Source organism: Canis lupus, chromosome 1 (genome assembly GCF_003254725.2).
Source record: "Canis lupus dingo isolate Sandy chromosome 1, ASM325472v2, whole genome shotgun sequence".
Lineage (NCBI taxonomy): Eukaryota > Metazoa > Chordata > Mammalia > Carnivora > Canidae > Canis > Canis lupus.
The window spans coordinates 3,936,358-3,960,819 of record NC_064243.1 but is presented as its reverse complement, the minus strand read 5'-3'; the positions used below and the strand labels follow the sequence as shown (position 1 = coordinate 3,960,819).

Below are 24,462 nucleotides of genomic sequence, written 5' to 3'. Positions count from 1 at the left end.
AATTTTAAAACAGGGGTTTTTTTTTTTTTTTAAAAGAAAAAAGTAAATTAATAAAATAAACTCAAAAGGCCCAGCAGCTAAATAAGAGGAAAATCCTGGGTGGGGTTGGAGCTCTATGACCATGAGCTACCGTCTGAGTCTTCTCCAGGATTCTAAGTACAGACCTTGGTGAAAATAGGAAGTCCTTGCCTGTGCCCTCTGTGTTGCTAAACTCTTGTCTCTGGAAATGGCAGGAACACCCAAAGCGGCCGGCCACACAGACGAGCCTCCAGGTCGTGGTTAGCTGACACCGTGAGCCACTTTCATACATTCAGGGGACACCAGGGCCTTGCTCTTTACTTTGGCAGCATTTGGGCTGGAAATAGTTTGGGTGCCAGTGCTACCAAGCCTGGATCCCATATCACCGTGTAACCTGGGGGAGCTGGGCACCCTGGCCTCATGTGCCGTTTGGGTCCAATTGTGGAGACATCGGGTTCACCCTTGATAAAGAACCAGAAATGTCATTTATAGTTTTCAAAGTGATGCATCCCTGTGGTTCTTGGCAGTGGATGACACAGACTTCCCTGAGCCTCGGGGGCCGGAGTCCTGCTTACTGTCACTTCTCCTCTGTCTTCTTGAGTATTCTCCTCTAGTGAATTAATTCATCAACCACCATTTTGGGTTTTTTTTGGTATTGAAAAGCTCATTATTTCAGAGGAAGTGCTCTGTGGATGAAAAAAAACCAGTTATAATTAGATCTCTGGGATGGGAGAGGGCCTCTTGGTGTTAAAATTTTTTGTAATATTAGTAGGAAGGGAAGAGAAATTCTCTCTCCTTCCCTGCATTAAAATCTGGAGATGCTGCTCAAGGAATCATGCTGAAAGACTCTCATGCTGAGTTGTGAATAAAGCCGGTGCTGCATCAAGTTTGAAGACTGCACTTTTAGGTAAGGGTTGCTATGTGACCAATGTGATTTTGTCTTCGTGGCTCGCTGTAGAAACTCCCCCAGGATGTCACCCACTGAAGGAGGCTGATGTGGGGTGCAGTGTGAGCTGCTGCTCACTGGTGCCCGGGTCAGTGCAGCCACCCTGACCCGTCTCCCACGTTACGCCAGCTGGGCTCTGGTGAGCAACACCAGGAGAGGAGTGGGGGAGAGCCTGGCAGCTGGCCTCCCCTGCCCGCATCCGACGGGATCTCGAAATGCGTTTGCAGAGAGAATTTAATGAACCGTTGATCGATCCGGAAGTGTCTGTGAATGGACCAGTGAGATCTCCTGCTCCCTTCTGGGTTAGATGATCCTGAGAAGGACACTGTGCATCATCGGTGAACCACACACTTTTCTTATTTAAAAATGAGTAGAACGAAACCTCACGCAGGACAGAGCAGTGTTTCTCAAACTAACGTGTCCTCAGTAACTAGCCACTTGCTCATCAGTTATATGGTTTGTGGGTCTAGAGTGGGGTCTGGGGCTCCCAGGAGATGCAGATGAGGCCGGGGGGGGGGGTGGACCACTCCCTGGGACAAGGTCCTCCAGGGGATGCAGGTTTGGTCCTTTCAGCTGCGCATCTCCAAGTGTGACTCCATGCGGCTCTCCCCTCGCAGGGCTGAGACGCTACCAGGGATTCTTTACAATTCAATTTTGGAATATGGTCTATGAATACCATGTGTTTCTGAATGCTTGACTTTTTTTTTAATCTTCGTGAAACTCCCTTTACATAAATACTATTTATGCTACTCATTTGCACAGAAAACCTGTGCAATAGATAATGCTGATGTAAATTCTATCTCAACCTCAAACAAATCCTTCAAAAATTCTTAATTTTTTAAAATTTTAATCCCATTCATTATAGGGGGTGTTGCAGTCAAAGATGTTTAGGTCCTGGGCAGCCCAGGTGGTTCAGTGGTTTAGCGCCTGCCTTCGGCCTGGGGCGTGATCCTGGAGACCTGGGGTCGAGTCCCACATGGAGCTCCCTGCATGGAGCCTGCTTCTCCCTCTGCCTGTGTCTCTTCCTGCATCTCTCTCTCTCTCTCTCTCTCTCTCTCTCTCTCTGTATAAATAAATATAAATAATGAATATTTATAGGAATGAATAAATAAATAACATATTTAAAAACAAAAGATGTTTAGGTCCTGAAAGGGCACATCCACGTAGACCTGGCAGGTACCCTGAGGTGGAGTCTTTTACAATTTGTAAGACTCCTCCTCTTCTCACACAGCTTGGAAGATGGGGAATAGGGATGCAGTCTACTTGCATGGGGGAAAAATGTTTTTGTCTTATGTATTTCCATGGTGGTTTTAACTGAATTATCTCATGGTACTGTATTGTTTTAAAATAAAAAAGGGGAGAAAACCTAAATACTTTCTTTGGATTGCTTTATCTCTCCATCAGCAACCAAAATACTTGTAGACACACTTAGAATAAGTTATGTTGAACATTCTGCCCTTGATATACTAAAAAAAAAAACCAAACATTTATGGTGGTATGGTTAATATCTAAAAAGCCATACATATTTAATGTATGAGCTTGGAAATAACAACACACATGTGAAGCCACCACCACACCATGAATGCCATACACCTATCACCTCCAAAAAATTTCCTTTGCTCCTATTATTTTAATTTTTATGATAAGAACATTTAACATAAGATCTGCCTCTTAGCAAATTTTAAGTCCTTGACACAGAGTACTGTGACCTATAGATGCATTATGCTGTATAGCAGATTCATCTTGTATAACTAAAACTCTGTAACCTGGGACCAAGACCATCCTATTTCGTCTCCCCCAGCCTCTAGCAAACACGAGCCTCCTCGGCTTCAGAGTTTTGGATTCCTCGTATAAGTGTGATAATGCTGTAGTTTAAATACCAACTTAATTGCACTGAAACCAAAGAGCATGTCTTAGTGAGGCCGGGAGGGCTCAGTGACTCAAGTTGGATAGGAAGCCAAGTTCGCCTTCCCTGCTTCTCTCGTTCCTTCTTACTAAGTCTAGGAAGAACACAGAAATAACTGCATTAGAGCATATGGAAACGAATAATTTCTTTAGTATCTTGTGCCCCATAAACGCTGAAACAAGTGATGACTATTATTAATCATTTTGATATCATATAGGTCTACTCAAGTGAAAAGTTCACCTATGGTACACATGTATGACTCAACACTATGACAATCTACAAAAGGCAAAACTATGGAGACAGTGGTAAAAGGATCAGTGGTTGTCAGGGGTTGGGGGCAGGGGAGATGAACAGGCGGAGGACAGAGGGTTTATAGGGTAGTGAAACTACTCTGTGTGATACCATAATGGTGGATGTGTGCCATTACAAATTTGTCCAAACCCATAGAGTGTACGGCCCCAAGAGTGAGCCCTAATGCAAAGTGTGGACTTTGGGAGATAATGTGTCAATGTAGGTTCATCACTTTTAATAAATGGACCCCTCTGGTGGGGATGTCAGTAGCGGGAAGGCCATACATGCATGGGGACAGGGAGTGCATGGGAACTCTCTGTTCTTTCCTCTTGGTTTTGCTGTGAATCTAAAATTGCCTAAAGAAATACTCTTATAATAATAATAATAATAATAATAATAATAATAATAATTCACTGATGTAGCTTGTGTGGCTCTCATCTGGTGTGTGTGTGTATTTAAAAAAAAATCTCCCTGTTTCAGAGGTCAAGTGTTTGATCAAAGTTCTTTTATATAGAAGCTATTAGATATGGAAAGATAAAATCAGTAGGAGTTGGTTATCTACAATGTTCTGGAAACTGTAGCGAGTGTTTCTCAGGATGTAGTAGATACCCTGTAAGTTCCTAGTGAATGTCTTTGCTTATCTAGTAGATTCCCTTTTCAGGGAACTTGGTCCATGGAATCTTTCACTAGAGAAATCTTTCAGTGGTGTGAAAGACCAGTAAACAACTGGTGTGTGTGAACAGACCAGTAAACAACTAGCCGTGTGAGCAGATGGACCCAACTAAATGATGTACTGGAAGGGCAGGTGCTGGGCTGGGAATGCAGAGAAGAGAATCATGGTGGCCAGCAATACTTTGCATTATCTCCCAAAGTCCACACTTTGCATTAGGGCTCACTCTTGGGGCTGTACACTCTATGGGTTTGGACAAATTTGTAATGGCACACATCCACCATTATGGTATCACGCAGAGTAGTTTCTGGGGAGGAGGCACAGGACTGGAGAACCCTCATGAAGGCACTCGATAAGCAGAAGTTTATATGAATATCACATGGCAGGGTGGAAAATGTACTATTGGGTGCCTCTAGCAGGAGTATAACCTGTAATAGAAGTCCAGGAGTCATGTAACTGCCCCAAATTCTGGGTAGACAGTGTGGACTTTATTCTGTAGGCAAATGGGAGCCATTGATGTTCGTTGAGAAGGAAGTGCCTTCCTTCTTGTCCAGTAATGAGTGAGAAGTCACCAGCAAAGCAAAAATCATGTGCTTATTGCTGGGCTCAAGCTGCTAGCGATCTCAGCTCCTTTTTGTCAGTAAATGGGAAGAGCTGTTGGTCTAGAAATCAGTTCATTAATTCTACATACCCTCTGCGGTATCTTATTTTTCAACAAAATATTTCTGTGGAATCATTATAGCAGAACCAAGCTTACTGGGCAAATGCAGGGAGAATTCTGCTGCAGGTCAGCCTCTTCATAGACTGCTCAGTCGATGATACAGGAACTGGTTATTTATTTAAAGTACTCTCAGACTTACATCAAAGTCCCAGGAGGAGTGGTATAAAGTGTCCACGTACTCATTGCTCAGGGGCCCTTTCGGACGTCAACAACAGCCCCACTAGTGCTCGATGCAAGCTCACAAGTTGCATTCAGATGTCTGTCTCTCTAGGGTCCTATGACAGGCGACAGTCTCCTCAGCTTTCATGACCTGGATACTTCTGAAGATTATAGGCTACTTATTTTTGTAGGTCACCCCTCAGTTTGGATTTGTCTCATGTTTCTTCACCGTGAGACCCGAGCCATGCACCCTGGACAGGAATGTCACAGAAGTGATGAACTGTGTTCTCCCTGCCTCTTACCCAGCGGCACAGGTATAAGCGCATCCCATTGCTGCTGACTCCCCTCTGCCAAACTGTGTCACTAAAAAGTCACTTATGTCCTTCATTGTAATTACCAAGCCCTTTCTGGAGAGATACTTGGAGGATCTGTAAAGCCTTTCTTGACCCATGTTCATGCCTTATCTTTAGCACCCAATGATGGTTCTCACCGGAATTTATTAATGTGATGGTTGCCAAATGGTGATATTCTAATTACATCGTTGTGATCCCACATTTATTAGCTGGCTTTTTATTATTAAGAAGAGTTCTTTTCATCTTCCCATTTATTCATTTATTTATCCAGATGGTCACTTAGATTTATCCGCATGGTCACTATTTTATCCAATAGGATATCATCCATTTACAATTAATTTTGGCTTCCTAGTGATTCCAGGTTGGGGTAGTGGTAATACTCTAAAGCTCACTTCTATGTCCCTTTAACATATTCTGATCATTATTTGGGCAGCTTCTTTCCTCTGGCACAATAAATGATTCCAAGCTCATCTTGTTCTTTTCCTACTCTATCTGATATCAGCCATTTCTCCAAAGAAATTTCATTCTTTTTAGGGGAGAATTTCTTTAAAAAAAGAAGAACTAGCTGGTTAGCATAATCATTTCTAGGCAGAATGTTGCCCCTAGGTCCTCAAAGCTAGAAAATAAATGTATTTCTGAAAATATGAAAGCATATATGTAAAATATAGGCATATATACACCCACATTTCTGTCTTTCTATGTCTATGAATCCACCTGCCCATCCATTATCTCTGTGTGTGTGTGTGTGTGTGTGTGTGTGTATGTACAATCTATCCATCATCCACCTGTCGAGCTATTTATCTAACAAGGGCTCAGAATGTACGCCCATCACTCTAATTTGAATCCAACACTACAGGGTTCATTATAGCTTCCTCTTTTTTTCACATCTGCACATCTTGTCCAACAGTCCAAGCACTGGCTCCTGTTATGTTGATGTAAATGAGGATACATTAACATAGGTACTCACTCCCCATATGGGTCCAGTCTCCCAGCCCTGCCTGCTGCTTCCTACCCACCTGACATCATCCCAGGTAGCATCCACTGCTGTTGGTCTGTGTCTTCACAGACCCTTCTGAAGCTGTGCAATGGACTTTTACCTGAAACCAAAAGGAGGAAGGGTGGAAGGAAGGAAGGAAGGAAGGAAGGAAGGAAGGAAGGAAGGAAGGAAGGAGAAGGAAAAAAGGTAGGTAGGTATCCCCAGGAATGTTCATCTCAGAACACCTCCCTTTCCAAGTTAGTAATTTAGTAATCAGGGCAGGTAAACACAGCCTCCTTTACCTGTTGTCATGGTCGTTGCCCGTGGAAGGATCACCCGTCTTGGGACTGACTTTGGTTCTCAACAGAGAGGTAGCCAGTGCCAAGCATGGTTGGCCTATTTGTGTGTCTGTGCCTGGGAGTGCCTATGTGTGTCTTGACAAATGGAAGCAGCAGGTGTGTAGACACCACAGCATAACTCTCCATAGAACGCGCTTCTTTAAATCCAGATTAAATATACAATTTGAAGCCTGACCTTTCCGAGTAATTAAAGATTTCTATTTTATGGTTTTTATAGACATGGTAGGGTGGAGGCAAGAAGAAACCTCTTTAATGATTAAGGTGGATAGAGTGTGGAGGGTTTTTTTTTCTTTCTTTCTTTCTGCTTGAGATTTAAAGGGACAAATGCTGGGCAGAATGTGGGCAGGTGGCTGTGGTGGTTTTGGTGACTGTGGTCAGGGTGGAAATAGAGCATGGCTCATGGGAGGAGAGGCCTGAGGGGAGCTCTAGCTGTCCCCGGGTTACAGAAGAGGGGGTTAAGGTGGCCTGGCCAGGGCACAGCATGACGGGATCCTGTGAGGGGTGGCAGGGTGCTGGGGGGCCGGGCGGCGAGATAGAATGGCATCCAGTGGGCACCCTTGCTGAAGCCCACCACCTTCTCTGTCTCTTCCCTCAGTGCCCTGGATGAGCACTGCGGCCGTATTCTTTCCACATTAAAGGTTTGGGAAAGGGTCTGTGAAGCCTCTCAGCAGGGCGAGGGGACCCATGCAGAATGATGCCACCAGGGCCACGCAGGGACAAGCACAGCAAATATGCTGCCAACCATGTGTCTTTCTCCCTGTGTGCCTCAGTCACACCAGTAACACCAACTGGTTGGACACCCATCCAGCTCTGACAGTCTGGGATTTTCTGCGCTGGTGTGGATTAGAATTCAGTGGATCCCATCCAGGCAGAGACCTTCCATAAAGAGGAGAGATGCTAGTTTGCTGCTGGGTGGAGAAGGACTTTGGGGACTATGTCCTGGGATTGCATGGGGGCACCTGTAGCTCAGTCCTGTCACCCCTTGCTAGACCCTGCCCACGCTCACTGTCCTAGAAATATGGAGCTGTGTCTATGCTTCTGCCCAGAAACCCTGAGCGCTGAGGCCACTGGACCCTTCCTTTGGCAGTAATTTTCCATGCAGAGCCACTCTGGTGCCTTCTGCCCCCACAAGTGTCCTGACAGCAGTCACCCAGGAAGGCAGCAATGGATCCCACCTTGGTGGAGCAGTGTTGGGACAGGTCCATCACTTCTGGCTTCCCTTGCTCTTGCCCCACTGGGGGTTATTCTCCCCCTTCCCATCAGTGCTCAAATGTTTCTCCACCTGCCCCAAAACCAAACAACTCTTTCTCAGGTCCAGAAATCAGCATGTTGCCCGGTCGTGTCAGTGGGGTCAATGCATTACCTCTGCTGTGCCCTTTATATCTGACTATCAAATAGAGGGTGAATTTGTTATTTAAAGAGTTAAACTTATTGTCTTGTAGACTTGTGAGGCATCCTCACACAGGCAGAAGTGCTATTTTAAGGACGGTGGTCCTCCTGGCTTCTACAGGGGCACAGGGAACATGTGCCTCCCGCCCCGGGCTGAAGAGCAAGGCCAGAGGAGCCCATGAGAGTAAGATCCAGGATAATCCAGAACAATGCCAAGGCTTCTGGAGCTAGAACCATGTGTTTCTAGAATGCCTTCTACTGGGCTTTTCCTCTTCTTGCTTGGTCTCTGTTCATGAAAGAGAATGTTACGTTTAAAGGGGATGTCATGTCAGGCACCAGAGCCAGAGAGAGGAAGTGGGTAATTGAAGCCCTGTATCTGTTATACCAAGTTCTGTGATGGTTGACATCAGTAATGACAAGAGGCACCATCATTAAGGAAGGGACAAAGGGGACACAAGCCTCACCATCATTAGCACGTCACAGAAGTGCACCCAAGCCCGATAAATCCTGAAGTTCAGACTATGATCTCCATTTTGCATTTCACAATGACCCTGTTTGGAGGTGACACTCATCAACTCACCTTTAACAAACTACCAATATTAATAGGACCATCATGACTCTGATCTGAAGATGAACTGCATTTTATCTCCACATCCTCCTCAAATCCTTTTTTTCTAGAACAATCCTTTAGGAAAGTCAGATTTACTCACCAAGAGAAAAATAGATTGTAAATGAGGTAAATAAGAGAGTGATGATTTAGGATGTGGTCGATCTGCAAATAAACCAAAAGAAAAATATTGAATCAAACGTCAGGTCATCACAGCTTCCTTCTTAAATTCAAACCAAGTCTTCTTCAGATTCAGGCCCCAGTGTGGGCTAACGGGTCTGTTCAGTGCACACCGTGTCTTAAACTTCATTCTACCATTTTAGGAACTTTTCCCAGGGGAAGAGATTGCTCCCATGCTTCTCATGCCTGAGTACGTTGATCCCTTTGCTGTCAATGACCCTATTTGGTAGCACATTATTTTAAACATCCATTACTATTAACATTAGCTAATGGTTAATTACAACAGAATTCCTATCGAAGTGCATAAGAGAGTCATATGAATGCCAAATGAGTACATTAATGATTGGTGTTATCACAATGAATACGAAATGATTTCATAATGACTGGGGAGGTAATATATAATAAAAAAGGATTGCTCCCACTTTTATACACTTATCACAGATTTAAAACCCATTCTTGGCCTCCATTCAGAAGCCATGAGTTACCTGAGAGCTTTTCCCTGAAGATTTCTAGGAACCTCTACATCTTCAATCAAAATCTAAACACTGTTACTCACCCCGGTGTTCAACTTTGAAGATAAACGTCATTGTGTTTGTCCTTACAAAGAGCTTTAGAAATGCTACCTCATTGTCATAAGTAAATTCAGTTCATTCATGTATTCATCCAATTAGCCTGTAAACATTCTCAAACACATATGATGCTCTTGGCATTGCACTGGGTACAAGGGCTGCAAAGAGAAGAAGAGAGAATTCTTATCATTGACAAACCCAAATGGGAGAAGATGAGCAAGAACATAATTACAACGATGTGTTTCGTGTGTTGTAACAAGAGAGAGAGTGAGTGCGCATAGAGTGCTGGGAGGGGAGGAAGAGCCATCACACACATTGCCAGGGCTTTTGTAGGAAAGTGTCACAGATAAGGAGACCTCTGAAGTGGACTTTAGTGAGACAGTCATATGGGAGCACATTGATAAAGGTTGGGAGCGTTAAAGGTCATTTCTAATAGAAATCACAGTGGGAGCAGAAGCAGAGAGGCATGAACTCATGCACCATACTTGGAGAAGGGAATGCAGGAGACAGGAGATAGGGTGCTTGGAAGTAAAGCCACAGATACAGAATGAAGCCTAAAATATTTGTCATGGCTTTCTAAAAAGTTTTGCAGTCCTCGTGACTCACATTTTGTGAGAAAGTGTCCATTTACAAACCTAAGAAACTCGGCAGACCTCAAGCAGGGTAATCAAAGGAGACGGCACATAGCCACATCAAGGCCAAACTTCTCGAACATCAAGGAAAAGATGAAATGTTGAAGCAGCCTGAGGAAAAGAGGTATCACACTCTGCAGAACAATGATCCAGATGACAGCTGAGTGCTCGTTAAAAGCAACGAGGCTAGAAGGGGACAGAGTGACTTATTTGAAGGGTTAGAAGGGAACACTGCTAGCCAGCATTCTATAGCTAGCACAACTATCCCTCAAAATGAAGATGAAGTAGAGACATCTCAGAGAACTGAAGATGGAGAGAATTTGCTACCAGCAGATCCATACAACAGAGAAAGCTGCTCTTCAGGCTGAAGGAAATGACATCAGACAAAAAGTGGATACTCAGAAAGAAGGAAGAGTGCCAGAAATGGTAAATGTGGGTAAGATACATGCAGTGCATACATATTTGTGTGTGTATACATACATGCATGCATACATGCTTTGTGTTATTTCTTTTCTTAATTCTGTAAGATATAGGATGTTTATTTCTTATCTTTTAAAGATTTAATTTATTTATTCATGAGAGACACAGAGAGAGGCAGAGACACAGGCAGACAGAGAAGCAGGCTCCCTGTGGGGAGGCTGACAGAGGACTGGTCCCAGGACCCCAGGGTCACAATCTGAGCCAAAGGCAGATGCTCAACCACTGGGCCACCCAATGCCTGAGATACAGGATGTTTAAAGCAAGTTATAATATCATATTGTGGGAGTGAGAGCACATATAGATAGAGGGTTATTTGTGGCAATAAGAGCATGAACAACTGGACACTTGGACACTAAATATAATTCTACTGTTGGGAGCTTAGGATTTTTTTGTTCATTTCTGTGCACTATTACCTCTGACTAGACTGGATATGTTCATGGTGCATATGAATTCCTTAGAACTACTCCTAAAAATTCTGCCAGGAGTATAGCTGGAATGCCTAGAGGAACCTCAAGATACCCTGCTAAAAATAATGGATTAACCCAACACAGGACAGAAAAGGAAGAACAGAGGGACCAAAGGAGATGGATAATAGGAAATTAAAAAACAAACAATAAAAACTCAGTAAACCTAAGCAAGATCATATGAATGGGATAGTGGTGGCTTCCTGCCGACATACTGCTGAATTACTTCACTTCCCAGCTCTTACCTCACCTTTGTAACTAATTCCTCGCATTTAATCTGTTTTAAATAGAGTGATCTTAGTTTTCTGTTTTGATCCTTGTTGTTAGATACCCAGTGCAGAGGGGTTGCTTGACTGAATAATGTGCTGATTATAAAATGGAATATCCTGTAGCAAGTGAACCTGATGTAGGGAAAGCATCATGGCAACTGTATAGTTAACAGAACAGCAGGCTCTTTGACGGAAATTTCTAATATTCACCCACATATTAATAGTAGTTAATTCTGGCTGTGAAGATCACAAGGAATATTTGTTCTTGTCTTTGGATTTTCTTTGTGTTGGATTTTTTTCTATTGAAATGAATTACATTTGTAGTTAGAAAAATGAAGTAAAGAGAAGAACTTGGTGAAGACTGATTGGAGGTGATGGTGGGGGTCATGAAGGAGATCCCTGGACCAGAGCTAAGGTGTATCATGAGCCTGAGGACATGGAGAAGGGATGATGAGGTGTCAAGGGTGGTCACTGCCTGGGAAATAGGATGACGGTGTCAGCAGAGGCAAAGGAGGAAGAGTCGAGGTTCATGCCAACTCTACTCTCTGTGCAGATTTCCGAGAGGCAATGGGACAGGGTTCTGGCATTTGGGAAAGAGGTCAAAACCAGAGATACAGAACTCACAGCTATTCGCATCTTGAAATAGCTCACTGAAGCCCAAAGAAGTGAACATACTGTCTCAGGAGAAGAACACAGGATAGAATAAAAGATGAGAAAGGCACCCCTTCATTTTGTGGTAAAATGCCAATATTTGAAGAGTTGGTGAAGGAGGACAATCCAGCCCAAGAGATGAAATCAGAAGACTCAGAATGATAGAAGAAAGCATAGAATGTCTAAAAGCATCTTTGAATGCTCACATCCAATAACTTTCCAGAACTCTCATATCATGTCTTATGCTGTCTGTGAGATAGGATTTGGGAAGATTGGAGAGTAATCCCCTAAAATGGCATCTATGTTTATCTTTGGGTGTGGGAACACCAAAGAATTTCAGCTATTTTGTGCTCTTTACTATTGTACCAAATATTCTATAATTTACATATACTGCCTGGGCAAGTAGAAGAAAAACAGTCAATGTGATTTTTGAAAGGGATTTGTTGGGGACAAGTCGACAGGACTTAATGAAGTGGTTCACTACTGGGAAGTTTCTTTAAAGTGGGTTACTGGGATCAGAAAGCCGTCAGAGCTGAGGACGCCCACTACAGAGGGAGGGGGAGAAAAGCCTCCACGAGGGTGGCAGGTCAGGTGGGCCCAGGGGCTGAGTCTGGTGGGAAGGTTGAGGAAGGCATGTGCCAGGGGACCAGAGGAGCTTGATGGGACGTCTGAGGGAATCAGCTCAGGAGTTGGTGGTCCGCTCTTACTGAATCCTCTCTGTGTGCAGGCTGATGGGGTGGGGGGGCTCCCTAAATCATGTTTTCCATGAATGTGACACTTGCACATGGCCATGGGGCAGAGCTGGACATCTCGGCTTGGGGATGGGGGGTTGTCCATCAGACTTTGGTGACAGTGAAGGTCCCAGACGCGTTGCCCATAGCTTCCTCCTGAAATTCCCTGTTTCACAGTAACCAGAGGGCCAGAACTTTCTGGAAGCAGACCTGTTTCAAAGACAGGCCAAGTTTCTTGTTTCTCTGCCAAGATTTACTAGCCTGCTTAAACTTAAAGTAGAACCTTTAAACACTCATCGAAATTTAGATGCGGTCAGGAAGGAATTAGATACAGATAATGTTGTTGCGGATAACCATAGGACTTGACAGACCTCTCCCGGGTATCCACAATCAGGGGTAGTGACCCCACTTGAGCCAGAAAGAAGCTTCTCTTCCTGTTGAGGTTGGGGGGATGGCACAGGCCTTGTGTAGTGGCCATTCTGGAGTTAAACATGCTCCGAAGGAGAAAGGACATCAGAGGGATTTCAAGCACCCGCACGGGCTGTCCTGCAGCCTCCAGAAGAGAGGAAGGAGAGGGTCCCTGACCGTCCCCTACCCTCCTGCAAACCAGCCTTGAGGCGAGGCCAGGAGAGCAGCCAGGGGAGGAGTGGGTCTAGGCTCCATGGGCGAGGGGGGCTGAATGGGCTGCATCTCCCATCCTGGGCCCTTCACCCTGAGGGCCTTACTCCCACTCCTGGTAAAGCCTCTGTGGAAGGGCGAGCAAAGGTGAGACCCCTGGAGACACGGCCCTCACTTTGAGCACCCACCACCCGGCCGCAATCGAGCTGTTTGGCTGTCGCCGTTGTGCTTAATAAAGAACCTCTTTTATGGGATGGAGCTAACAGGCTGTTGTTAATGGCTGAGACTTTTTTTTTTTTGAAAAACATTCCTGCAGCATTCCCTGGAGTGAGACTCGGGACAATATTAAATCCAATGAATCACCCAGCCTTCAGGAGGGCAGGGCTGCAGCCGCGCAGCCGCCTGGAGTGATGGCTCAGCCGGGTGTCCCCGGGGGCTGCGACGCCTGCCTCTCGTTAGTGAGGGGAGCCGCCTGTGCCAAATCGCCTTGCCTCTCTATCTCATTTTTGGGGGGTCGTGTAATTCTTTCTGGCAGTTCGGGAAGAAGCCGGCTGGACACCACTGTCAGCTTATTATGCAAAGCGTTCGGACAAACTATTGCCAAGCTATTGTCATGGTTGACACTTGACTTTTTATTTCTTTTTTTTTTTAGGATCTGGGGTCTATTTTTTAAAGTTTATTATTTATTCATGAGGGACACAGGGAGAGAGGCAGAGACACAGGTAGAGGGAGAAACAGGCTCCATGCAGGGAGCCCGATGTGGGACTTGATCCCGAGACCCCAGGATCATGCCCTGAGCCAAAGGCAGACGCTCACCCATGGAGTCACCCCAGCATCCCAACACCTGACTTTTTGATTTGACGATTACCCTCCTGATTGTACCTTGCTTCCATGTCAGGCTCGACCAACACAATCAGAATTGAGCAGCTGGGGAGGGAGAGGTTCACGGACGGGCCTGCACAAGTTTGCTGTGGGTGAGTGGTGCTTGCCAGGCTCGACCACACCCCACCACCCTTCATCTCCAGGGACCTTCCGCTCTGTGCCTCACCACCCACTGGTCTGCTTCTGTGAGGGCCCCGAAGGCCACTCTCCCAAAAGTGGGCCTGAGTCCTGGGCTGGCTGAGGGGCCTGCTGCTCCAGATCTTTTCTGGAGGATTTTGATTCCATTCACCTCCATTGGGATGGTGCCTCGCTCATAAGACTTAATATGATTGTACTCATAGGATTTAGTTAGTTCGTCCGCCCCATGATAAGGACCCAGGGAGAAGGAATCGAAGTGTTAAGGTTCTGGAGCTGCTCCCAGGGTGCTCCGCAGGCTGGTAGCCAGGAGCACTGCCTGGGACTTGTTAGTCCCACCTAGACCTGGGGATCAGAACCCCCCTTAACTAGGTGACTCCTTTGCACGTTCAAGTCTGAGAAGCGCTACCTTCCGGGACGTGTCCAGGATCGGCCGGGGAATCAAACATCCCTGCCCCTGATTCACGGTGTGCCACCGTAGCAGGGGGCTCTCCTGCTCCCCCAGACACACAGGCTCTCCACAGAGGCACACAGCCCACAGAAACCGTTTCTCAAATGCCCAGTTGTCCAAACACTTTTCCAGCTGTGACTCATGTGCATGCAAGCCTTCCAGCCATGAGTCATCATTTATTCTTCACGAGGTGTCGTCGAAGCCTGCTGATGCCACGTGCAGGGCTGATTCATTGACGATGCAGAGATTAACCCCACTCGTCCCGATGTGAGTGGCACAGGAGCGGTTTCCACAGAGCCCTGTGTCGACAGCGCTGAGCCTTCCCGCTGCACGGTGCCCTAGGATGGGCGCAGGCACGGGGAGATCCAGCCTCCACAGGGGCCCCGGGAGTGACCAGACCTGGCCACCGGATCTAATCTCCCTTCTCTGCCAGCAAAGGAGCCTGCCACATCTGGGTGTGGTGTCCTGGCCACCTCTCTGTGCGTAAGGAGGAGGACATTACAGGGACAAGTGAACTGAAGAAGTGGCTCCCAAGAGTTTAATTAAAAAAAAAAAATGATACCGAGGGCGCCCGGATGGCTCTGCTAGTTAAGCCCTGGACACTCGGTTTTGGCTCAGGTCATGATCTCAGGGTGGGGCCCAGCACTCAGCAAGGAGTCTGCTTGAGATTCTCTCTCCCTCCCCTCCCACTTGCACGTGCAGGCTCTGTCTCTGTCTCTCTGTCTCTGTCTCTCTCTTTCTCTCAAATAAACAGGTAAATCTTTAAAATGAATGGTGCTGAGTGCCTGTCCCTGAGCTAGCAGTTCACCTCTGTGATCATGGGCGATGGTCTCACGGTTGTGCCGGATGTGAGACAGCAGCAGGTGACCGTGACCCCAGGGGATGAAAGACAAAACAAACTGCTTCATCAGTAATGAGAACTTTGTGTGTGTTTAATTAGAATCGTCATTATAATCTTTTTTTAAATCCAAGGTTCGTGCTTGCGGGCTGCGGAATAGGCAGGCACGCTCCCGTCCCTCCGCCTTGACCTAGAGCCCTGCAGGCGGCTCGCGGGGGCACCTGCCCCTGGCGTCGGACCCTGCTCACCCCGGTGGCTCTTCGGGTTCGCGGCCAGCACGACCACGCCGGACAAGCCACCCCAGCGGCCGAGGGGGGCTGGCCGCAGACTTTGTTGAACTGCCTTAACTTTGAGTGTCCTTGCCTCTGTCAGGAGGTGTCACAACCTTGGACGCAGCTCGTGTGGGTGTTAATTATTTCCTTTTCGTTTCCAGCTGGCGCAGAGCGTTAGCACCTTAAGTGGCTCAATTTGATCCCTGCTCTCGGGAACAAGGTAATTAAGTCAGCTGCGACTTAAGGAGCCGGCCCCGCCTCGACTTGTCGCCCGTCTTCAGACAGCGCTCCATCCTAAATCATTTGATAATGTAAGAGGCTCGGTGCAGTTCTCTACTTGACGGAGGGTGAGTTCATTAGGTCACAAATCAGTAATTGATTCTCAGTGTGTCTCTGCTGGTTTTATTACAGTAATGAGGACTATCTTTTTTTCTCATCTCCTCTAATATGTTACCCAAACCATCAGCTTCTCAGTTTGGTGTCAGGATGACTTTGACAGGTTGTTAGCAACTATATGAAGTACAGAACATCACAGAAATGTCTCAAACTGTGTTGCTGTGTACTGCGCGGAGCCTTAGGTGGTCCCGAAATCAGCAAAGCACTTGCAAGGAAAGAAGTTACAGCAGCGATTGAAAACATGACTACGGGCTTGATGTCCTAATGAAGTTCTTTGCACCATCAGATACGTTTCACTCACAGGGCAGATTTCGCGGGGCCGGGTGGCCTCTGCCACTCTCCTCCAGAATGTTCCCAAGCAGAAACACGGAGGAGCGAAGCTCAAGAGCAGAGCAGACACTCTCGCTGCGAAAGTTACAGGCTCCTCTTTCTCTCCTTGCGGCTCTTTGTAAAAAGTGAGCCACCATTTTTGCTAATGTCTATACAGTCGGATGTCGTTGTGTTGTAGAAAGGGAAAATCCACTGTATGACGTTCACTGGGAGAGAAAGATGGGTGTTATTTACGGTAATTCTCTCGCTGGCCTAGTGACTTCTAACAGGAGTTACACAGACAAAAGGGAGGAAAAGACATTTTCTTTTTGTGTGTGATTTAATCAGAATGTTTGAAGAAAATTGAATATTTATTTTTTTTATCCAATGCACGTGTTTTTGAATTTGCACTTTCCAAGGGCACCTGGGTGGCTCAGCGGTTGAGCGTCTGCCTTCAGCTCAGGGTGTGATCCCAGGGTCCTGGGATCGAGTCCCACGTCAGGCTCCCTGCATGGGGCCTGCTTCTCCCTCTGCCTATGTTTCTGCCTCTCTCTCTGTGTCTCCCATGAATAAATAAATAAAATATTTTAAGAAAAGCTTTCTAGATTTTTCTGTTTTGTTTTTTATTTTTGTTTATTTGTTTATTTTTGAGGTGTTGGATTTTGCTCACAAGAGTTAGCACTGTTTGATGATATCAGGAATTCCAAGTTCAGGATAGCAAGGAGTCTTGGAATCATTCTCTGACAAGGCCAGACCCTGAGACCAAAGGCCACAGAAATAGTGATGTCTAATGGACTGTTTCTTGCAGCCTTTCCCTGTCCTGTAGGAGGAACTACATCTCAAAGTCAATATTTATGAACCATCACAAAGAACCAACACCAAAACAATAGACCAGGCAACACTCCTTTAAAATCAGAACTCATGAGACCACTGGGTAGGGAACAAACAACCCAGGGGTGTGGCTGTTCAGCCTCAAGGGTGATTTTTGTTACACAGCAAAACATCTTGCTGATTAAGTCACCAATGATGATCCTGGGGAGTTGACACCATGTGATGCATCCCAATTTAAGATTCACAAGCAGTGAAGACACACATTTCTCACTCCATGCTTGACATAGAGGAACTGAGGCCTGATGCCCGGCTTTGCCTCACCGATGTCAAAGGTGACATTGTGAACTGGCTCCAGCCTGTGGCAGCCACTTCTGGAACTGTCCATTTATCCCGTGTTTGCAGCTTGAGATCATGAAAAGCTTTTATCAACACTAAAAATAATATTTAGCAAGGCTCATCGATCCTTCTTTAAATAAAGCACCTATTTTAGGTGAGGTTAGCAATTTTATTCATAGGATTAATTTCATCCCACAAACTGCTGTGCAATGTCTGACAAAGATCTTTTTATAAATTCAACTCTGGAAAATAAGTCATAATCCCATCTGCTCCCTTCATTTCTCTCCACTCTGTAGAAGAAATTCAACAATACAAGGTCTCCTGCAGACTGAGACAGGTGAAACTGATATTAATAAATCACCAGCAAATATATAGATGAAGGTGACAGTGGCTATAAGAAATCGAATCATTACACTTGTCCTGCTGCTCACAGCTGAGTGACTGGTTTTTGGCATAGAGCTCGGACACCAGAGCATCTGAGTTTCCCAATGACCCTGGTCCCCAAGGCCTTCTGAGGTTCCAGTTTCAACACTGCTCTGTCTCTCTCACCTCCGACGCGGGAAGCCCAAATCCCCCAAGAGAGGGAAGTACATCTGAAAACAAACAGTGCTTAGAAGGCTTCTCGGTGTCCTTATTCTGAGTCCCTGCAATAGCTGAGTGCAGGCAACTCCGCTATAAAAAGGAAGGAAGGGAGAGAAAGCACTTGCAAATTAAAAGTAAGCCCTTAAATAAAATAGCAAATTACTATGTAAAACCTAAGTCGAGCAAGATTTCTATTTGCCAGCCTTCAACTGGGTTTTGAAGGAAAGGGAATCCCCGCAGCACATACTAAGAATATTTTGCCGCCTGCTGCTTTTTCTGGCAGGATCTGCTTGGTTTGTGGGAAGACTGCCGGTCTGATATTGGACTCTGCTGGGAATCAGGTGGCAATGTTAGTGTGGTGACCATCATGTGAGAGGGCACCAGGGTTTGGAAGCAACCTTGCACCCGGACATACGGGCCCTCACGCTGCTCTCACATTCGATGCCAACAGACAGTCCTGGCTTCTGTGGGCCACAAAGCTGGTTCCCCAGTGACGTGACACAGAGATGCCCATGGTCCCCAAAGGCCACACTCTGAAGGCCGGGTCTCAGGAACCCCTGGAGATGTCTCACCCAACACACTCGGCAGATTCCTTGTTGATACCTGTTCCCAGATCAGAAATAAGTTTTTTTTTTTTTTTTTGGTCCCTTTTTTTTTTTTTTTTTTTTTTTGCTGTGCTTTCTACCCAGAATGTCCTCTTGCTTCTACTTTTATTCAAATCCCCACTGTTTTTCAAATCCCCACTGTTTTTCAAATCCAGGGCAGTCTAACTGTCTTAGTTGGCTAGGGCCGCTCTAACCAAACACCACAGCCTGGGACGCTTACACAACAGACATTTCTCACAGTTCTGGCGGCTGGAAGCCCAAAATCGAAGTGCTGGCAGATTCGGTTCCCGGTGAGATCCAATTCTTGGCTTGTAGACCACTACCTTCTAGCTGTGTCCTCACGTGGCAGAGGGAGGTGGGGGGCGGGGAGAGGAAGCTGGAGTGGGGTGGGAAGACAGATGGGGGGGAGAGAGGGAGCGAGCTCTGGTCTATGTCCCCTGTAATAGGGGCATTAACCTCATCGTGGTGTCCACTTTAAGACTTCATCTAAATCCAGTCATCTCCCAAAGGCCCCATCTTCAGACACCATCACATCGGGGGCTAGGGTTTCAACATATGAATTTGGGAAGACACATACTCAGTCCATATCACTCACCAAATCCATAAACTTTCTGGTTCAGAGATAGCATCTCCATTCTCTCCCTCCTGGGCCTCCTCCTGTCTGGACACCGGGACATACTAGGACTGGTAACTGGTGATGCCTGGGCTCCAGTTGGCACTATTTGGCCACTCTGCCTAATGACATGTCCCTCGGGCACCTTGCATCCAGGAAGTATGAGATGGAACCAAGCAGACTTGTCTCTGAAATTCTCCCTCGACTCTCACCTTTGCCTCCAAAATCCCAGCAAGTGAAAGACACTTGTTTGTCCCAACTTTTCTCTTTGCACCAAACCCAATCCATCCCCAGGTCCTGCCACTGCAAACTCAGAATACCTTTGACTCTGCTTTTATCTCTGCTGATGGTCTCCTCTGAAACTACCCTGTTCTCACCGATGCTTTCTGAGTTGTGTGTTAGTTAGAGAAGACACAGGGCTATCAGCCTGCCTCTGATCTTGCCCTTCCAATGACCCTGTGAGTTGCTCCCGAAACTTCTCATAGAGCAGGGATTCAGAGTAGGGATCCATTGTGACTCAGGTATTTAAAACCCTTCAATATCTCCCCAGTGCTCTCACAATGAGGCCAGACACATAAGGCCATTTATGGTGTGGTGTGATGTGTTTACCCTTGAAACTCATTCCTCAGCATCTCTTGCCTCCTTCCTCCTCCACTGCCCAACCCCTGCTTTGCGATCTACATTCCAGCCAGCTTGAACAGAGCACACTCCACAGTTTCTAGAATATGCCAGGCTCCCTCTGGTTTCAGGATCTTTGTATAAGGTCATTTCTTGATTTAGGATTCCTCCGTTTCCTTGGTCCTATCCTCCAACACTTGCATTACAGCATCCGCATTATGTAGAACGGGGATGGGTAAATTGTAGGCACTTAAAATACATTTAACAAATTAATGAAATTAATTCAACACATAGATATTCAAACAAGTGCTGTACTCTGCAGACTATTTCCTTTAGGAAAAAAAAAATTATTTTGCAAAGAATCAAATTCCTGCCTGAAATCTGCTAAGGATAGCTTCTTAGAGTCTCTCCTCTCCTCCTTTCTCTCTCTCTCTATCTCTCTCTCTCTCTCTCACACACACACACACACACACACTCAATGAGATTATCTAGTATGGCTATCTGCATTTATTCCCGGATGGGTTCAAGGTTAGTACTGATTATAGAAATAAAATTTATTACCAAACAATGACAAATTTTTAGCAATGAGAAGGTACACACAATGTGCCTTGGTCTCAAAATGTATTTTCTTCAATATTGAGTTATTTTTTTCTTTTTATTGAATAAGCCTATATTGGCTGGGCACTTGCTGTATGCCATGGTCTATGCTGGGGCCTCAGGTGGGGGGCCTTTTCTGACAACATGCTTTGATATGTCTGCTGTCCCCTGGTGCTTCTCTTCAATCAGAGAAAAAAAGGAGAAGAAGGGGGCCCTGGAGACAGAGGTCAAGAGAAGACAACCCAAGTCACCACTGAGGCTGGGGGGGGCGGCAAACTTTTGGGGAACAGAAATGGGTAATGAGAATTTGTTGGGTTGCCTTACAAGTGGTGGGGATGGAGAACCTCTAGCTCACCAGCCTCATGTGCAACCCCTCAGCACTAAGACAGCCAAGTGCTCCTTGCTGTCATCCAGTTCCTGTTTTTGAAGGCAGTTAGAACAGGAAGATGAGGAGCCCATGGCATTCGATGTATACAAATGTGGCATCTTAATGGTTTGAAATCCTAAGCCAACTTCCATGCATAATCACCAGTGTAATGATGACTCCACATTTCCGTAACCATGTCCCTATTGATGGAAACGTGGTTGTTTGCAGATTTTAATGGGGATACGGCATTCCATTTTATGAATCTTTCATAATTCATTAAGCTATTCTCTTACTGATAGATATTTGGGGAGTGGGCAATGTTCCCTATGACAAACAGTACTCGATCAGCATCCTTGTGCATGTCTCTTTATATTTTTATTTTTTATTTTCTGATGGAATCATAAAAGTGAGATTCTCTGGTCAAAGGGCATGCAAATGTCATGTTTTACCAGATAATGCTAAATTGACCCTCAAAAGTTTTTACCGGCTGGTTGTTCCTGCCAGAAATTAGGACAGTGCATATTTCATCCTATCCTTGGTAGCAGTAGGTGCTGGCAATATATTTACAACTGTACAATCTGACTTCAGAAAAGGGTATTTTATTGTCACTTCCACATCCCTTAATCAGAAATGTGTTTGAGCATCTTCTCGTAGACATTTACTGCTCGTACTAATTCCCGCCTGCATGTACTCCTTGTCCCTTTGAGGGACTGGTCATTTCTCTTTGATCTGCTGGATTTACTTGAATATGAGATAGTAATACTTAGATGTCAACGCTTCCCCTCCACGGTCTGTCACTTGTCTTTTAATTTTGTGCAGTCTGGTTTTCATTGGGGAAAAAGGTTATAGGTCATGTTATCCATTTGTTTCATTTTGTTTACTCGCATTGTGAGATCACACAAATATTCTCCTATCTTTTCTTTCAATGCTCCTTTGGTCCTACTTTTTACATTTAGGCCTTTGATTTAACAAGAATATATTTTTGTTTGTGGTATAAAATAGGGGTGTTAATTTTTTTCCAAATGGGTAGTCAATTGTTTCCAGCCTAGTTATTTTTACAAAACTCTTTCTGCACTAATTGGAAGGGCCACCTTGATCATAGATTGCAGACGTAAATATCCTCAAATTGATTTTGGAGCCATCTTTTAGTCCCATGGGTGGATTTGTCTGGTTCAGGACCCGTGTATTTCTGGCATCCTTATTGGTGGTTGGGAGGCCTGTCAACCCAACCCCCTCCTGTTCCCCAGAAGGTAGAGCTCACTGCAGTGCTTTTGTTAAGAGAGACTTCAGATTCTCACATATTCTGGGGGAAATTATTATACTAATTAAGTGAAACTCCAGGTTACCAAATCACTCCTAATGGGGCAGAAAGGTCTCCCAGAATTTAAGTTCTCCTTCATGCACCTCATTTGCGTTTCCATGCAGATAGCATCCTCTTCGGAGAGGGGAAGAAGCCAGTCTTGGAATGGCTTCATTTACTGTTCTGGTTTCTGCTTCCAGAGAAGGGAGTGCCTGTTCCTGTTAAATCTTCAGATCTTACAGGGCAGTGGGAAACTTCACATTCCCGCAGCAGGAGAGCTGAAACTGGAGTGTGGGTGTAAATCTCAGGCTGCTGATTGTTGGAACCCACAAGCTCTACCTTGTAAATAATTCACTTCGGTGCAGGAAATCTGCATATGAGGATGAAATGTCATTTATAACTCATAGGATATCGGCTTGGCTGGGAACGACTTTCCCATTCCTCCAACTCATTAGGCACTGCTAAGGAAGAGAGAACGCAGATGATGTAGAATAAACTCCCCACAGTAAGCCCATGACTGGTACAGACTAGTTAACAATACTCTACCTGAAAAGAAAACTCGAGGATCTGCCCCATACTCATTCAGCTCTCCATGAACCTGGCACTCAGGGCTTAGCTTGGCTGTCCCTCCCTTTCCCTGGTGCTCCCCAGGCCCACCCTCCACCGAAATCCCTATGCAGACCAGGAGGAGGTCTGGCTGAGGTGTGTCCTGGGGAAGGGTGCATGCTCACTGTCTGCAGAGAGAGTATGTAATGTTCCAATTAAGAACTCAGCTCCCTGAAATTCTGGAATCTCACATTGATGACTTATGGAGAAACAAGAGGGTCTTGGTAATGAGATCCTTTTCTCTCTTTATTAAATATTGATTGAATATGGAAGAAATTCAATTTCCAATGGAGTTGAAATCTTATTTCTGGGGTGTTGGTAATAAGACTTTTATTTTTTCATTTGTTTGTTTGTTTCAAACATCTCCAGAGCCAAAGAAATAAGGGAGACTTGGCTCGGTTCTCACTGCTGGTAGCTGAAATGTGGCTGCCCCTAAGATAGAGTGTTGCTGTGGTGTTTGTTTGTTTGTCGTTGGTTTGTTTTTGAGTGAAGCTAGGTGCATTGAAAAACCCCAAAAGCCTGGCTGTGGGAGGAGGGAGAGGGAGGACTTTTTATCTGTGGAAGAAAAAATAAAATTGATGTTGCCTCCCCACTCCATAAGTTTGACACTAAACCTCTGAAAACATTTCCAGCTAACTGTGCACCTAGCTGATACTCAGAGACCTTAATTACACACGACAGTAATCACTCTAGAAATAAACTCAGAGAAGGGCTGAGGTTTCTTGGCCTTCTTCCCAAGAGACTTATTTACAAAAGGACCAGGAGGGACTCATTATGAAATGGTTTACCTATTAGAAGGTCCCATGTCACTGGCTCTGAGAGGCAATTAGAGCTCTGTGGGCCCTTGTGGAGGATGTGCTGGCTGCCTGGAGGAGAGCTCGGTAGAAGGAGGCCACTGCAGGCCCCATAGTCCATTCTGCTCATCCACATGGCCTCATGCTCCATTAGGAAGGATATTAACTTCTTCTGGCCCAATTCCCCTTTTACAAAATGATTCGGTAGCTCAGTATCCCTACTCTACTAGGTGGTTGCAAATTGCTTGATGAATGTTCTAGAATTTTTTTTTGAAATTGCTAAGATTATCCTTTACCCTCTTTCAAAAGGTGTGCAGATGCTACATTTATCCGTTTCTGATCTCCAGAGACCGCCTGTGTTCTCCTGACTCCCCCACAGCCACGCTCCTACGGGAAAGGACTGCGACTGTGAAGAAACACGAATGTGGTGTTCATTTTCAAAACTCGCAAAAGGAAATAATTACGGTTGCTGTTTAAGTGTGGCTTTACAGCTTTGTCGTATAAGAACTCTTTGTTCAAATACATAAGAAGTTGATATATTTAAAGTCATGCTTCAGAAGAAAAAAAAAGTAAAAATAGGATCACTTTTTATTGAGTCGTAAAATAGGTGAGGAAAAGGTAATGCACCTGAGATAGCAGGGACCTAACGTTCAGGGTTTTTTACGTGTCGGTGTCAAGAGGCAGGTTTACCGACAGTTCTATGGGACAAACTCCATATGATGTTGAGGGCACAGCATCACATTGTTTCTCAGGTTTCTTATCCCTTTACAGTAGAGTCAGTCAAGGCCTAAGTGAGTTATCAAAGAGAGCTGTGATCCATCCGGCTCTCATGCTCCCACAGGATTTCAGCATATAGATCACTGACTGAATTTTTTAGTTTTCAAAAATATTTTTGCCAATGTTCTGGGAAAAGTGTCCCTGATCCTACCACGTGTCATCAG

The 24,462-nt window shown here is 45.4% G+C and overlaps 2 long non-coding RNA genes across 2 annotated transcripts; both read right to left on the bottom strand.

Moving 5' to 3' along the window:
* Positions 1-8,496: 8,496 nt before the first annotated feature.
* LOC118351184 (uncharacterized) lies at positions 8,497-19,733 on the bottom strand. Its single transcript, XR_004806198.2, has 3 exons — positions 19,560-19,733; positions 9,132-9,302; positions 8,497-8,560 (listed from the first exon to the last, which is right to left on the bottom strand). It is a non-coding gene; the product is annotated as an uncharacterized LOC118351184 (long non-coding RNA).
* A 1,441-nt stretch (positions 19,734-21,174) lies between these two features.
* On the bottom strand, positions 21,175-22,864 carry LOC112643953 (uncharacterized). The gene is made up of 2 exons (XR_003125998.2): positions 22,668-22,864; positions 21,175-22,582 (listed from the first exon to the last, which is right to left on the bottom strand). It is a non-coding gene; the product is annotated as an uncharacterized LOC112643953 (long non-coding RNA).
* Positions 22,865-24,462: the final 1,598 nt, after the last annotated feature.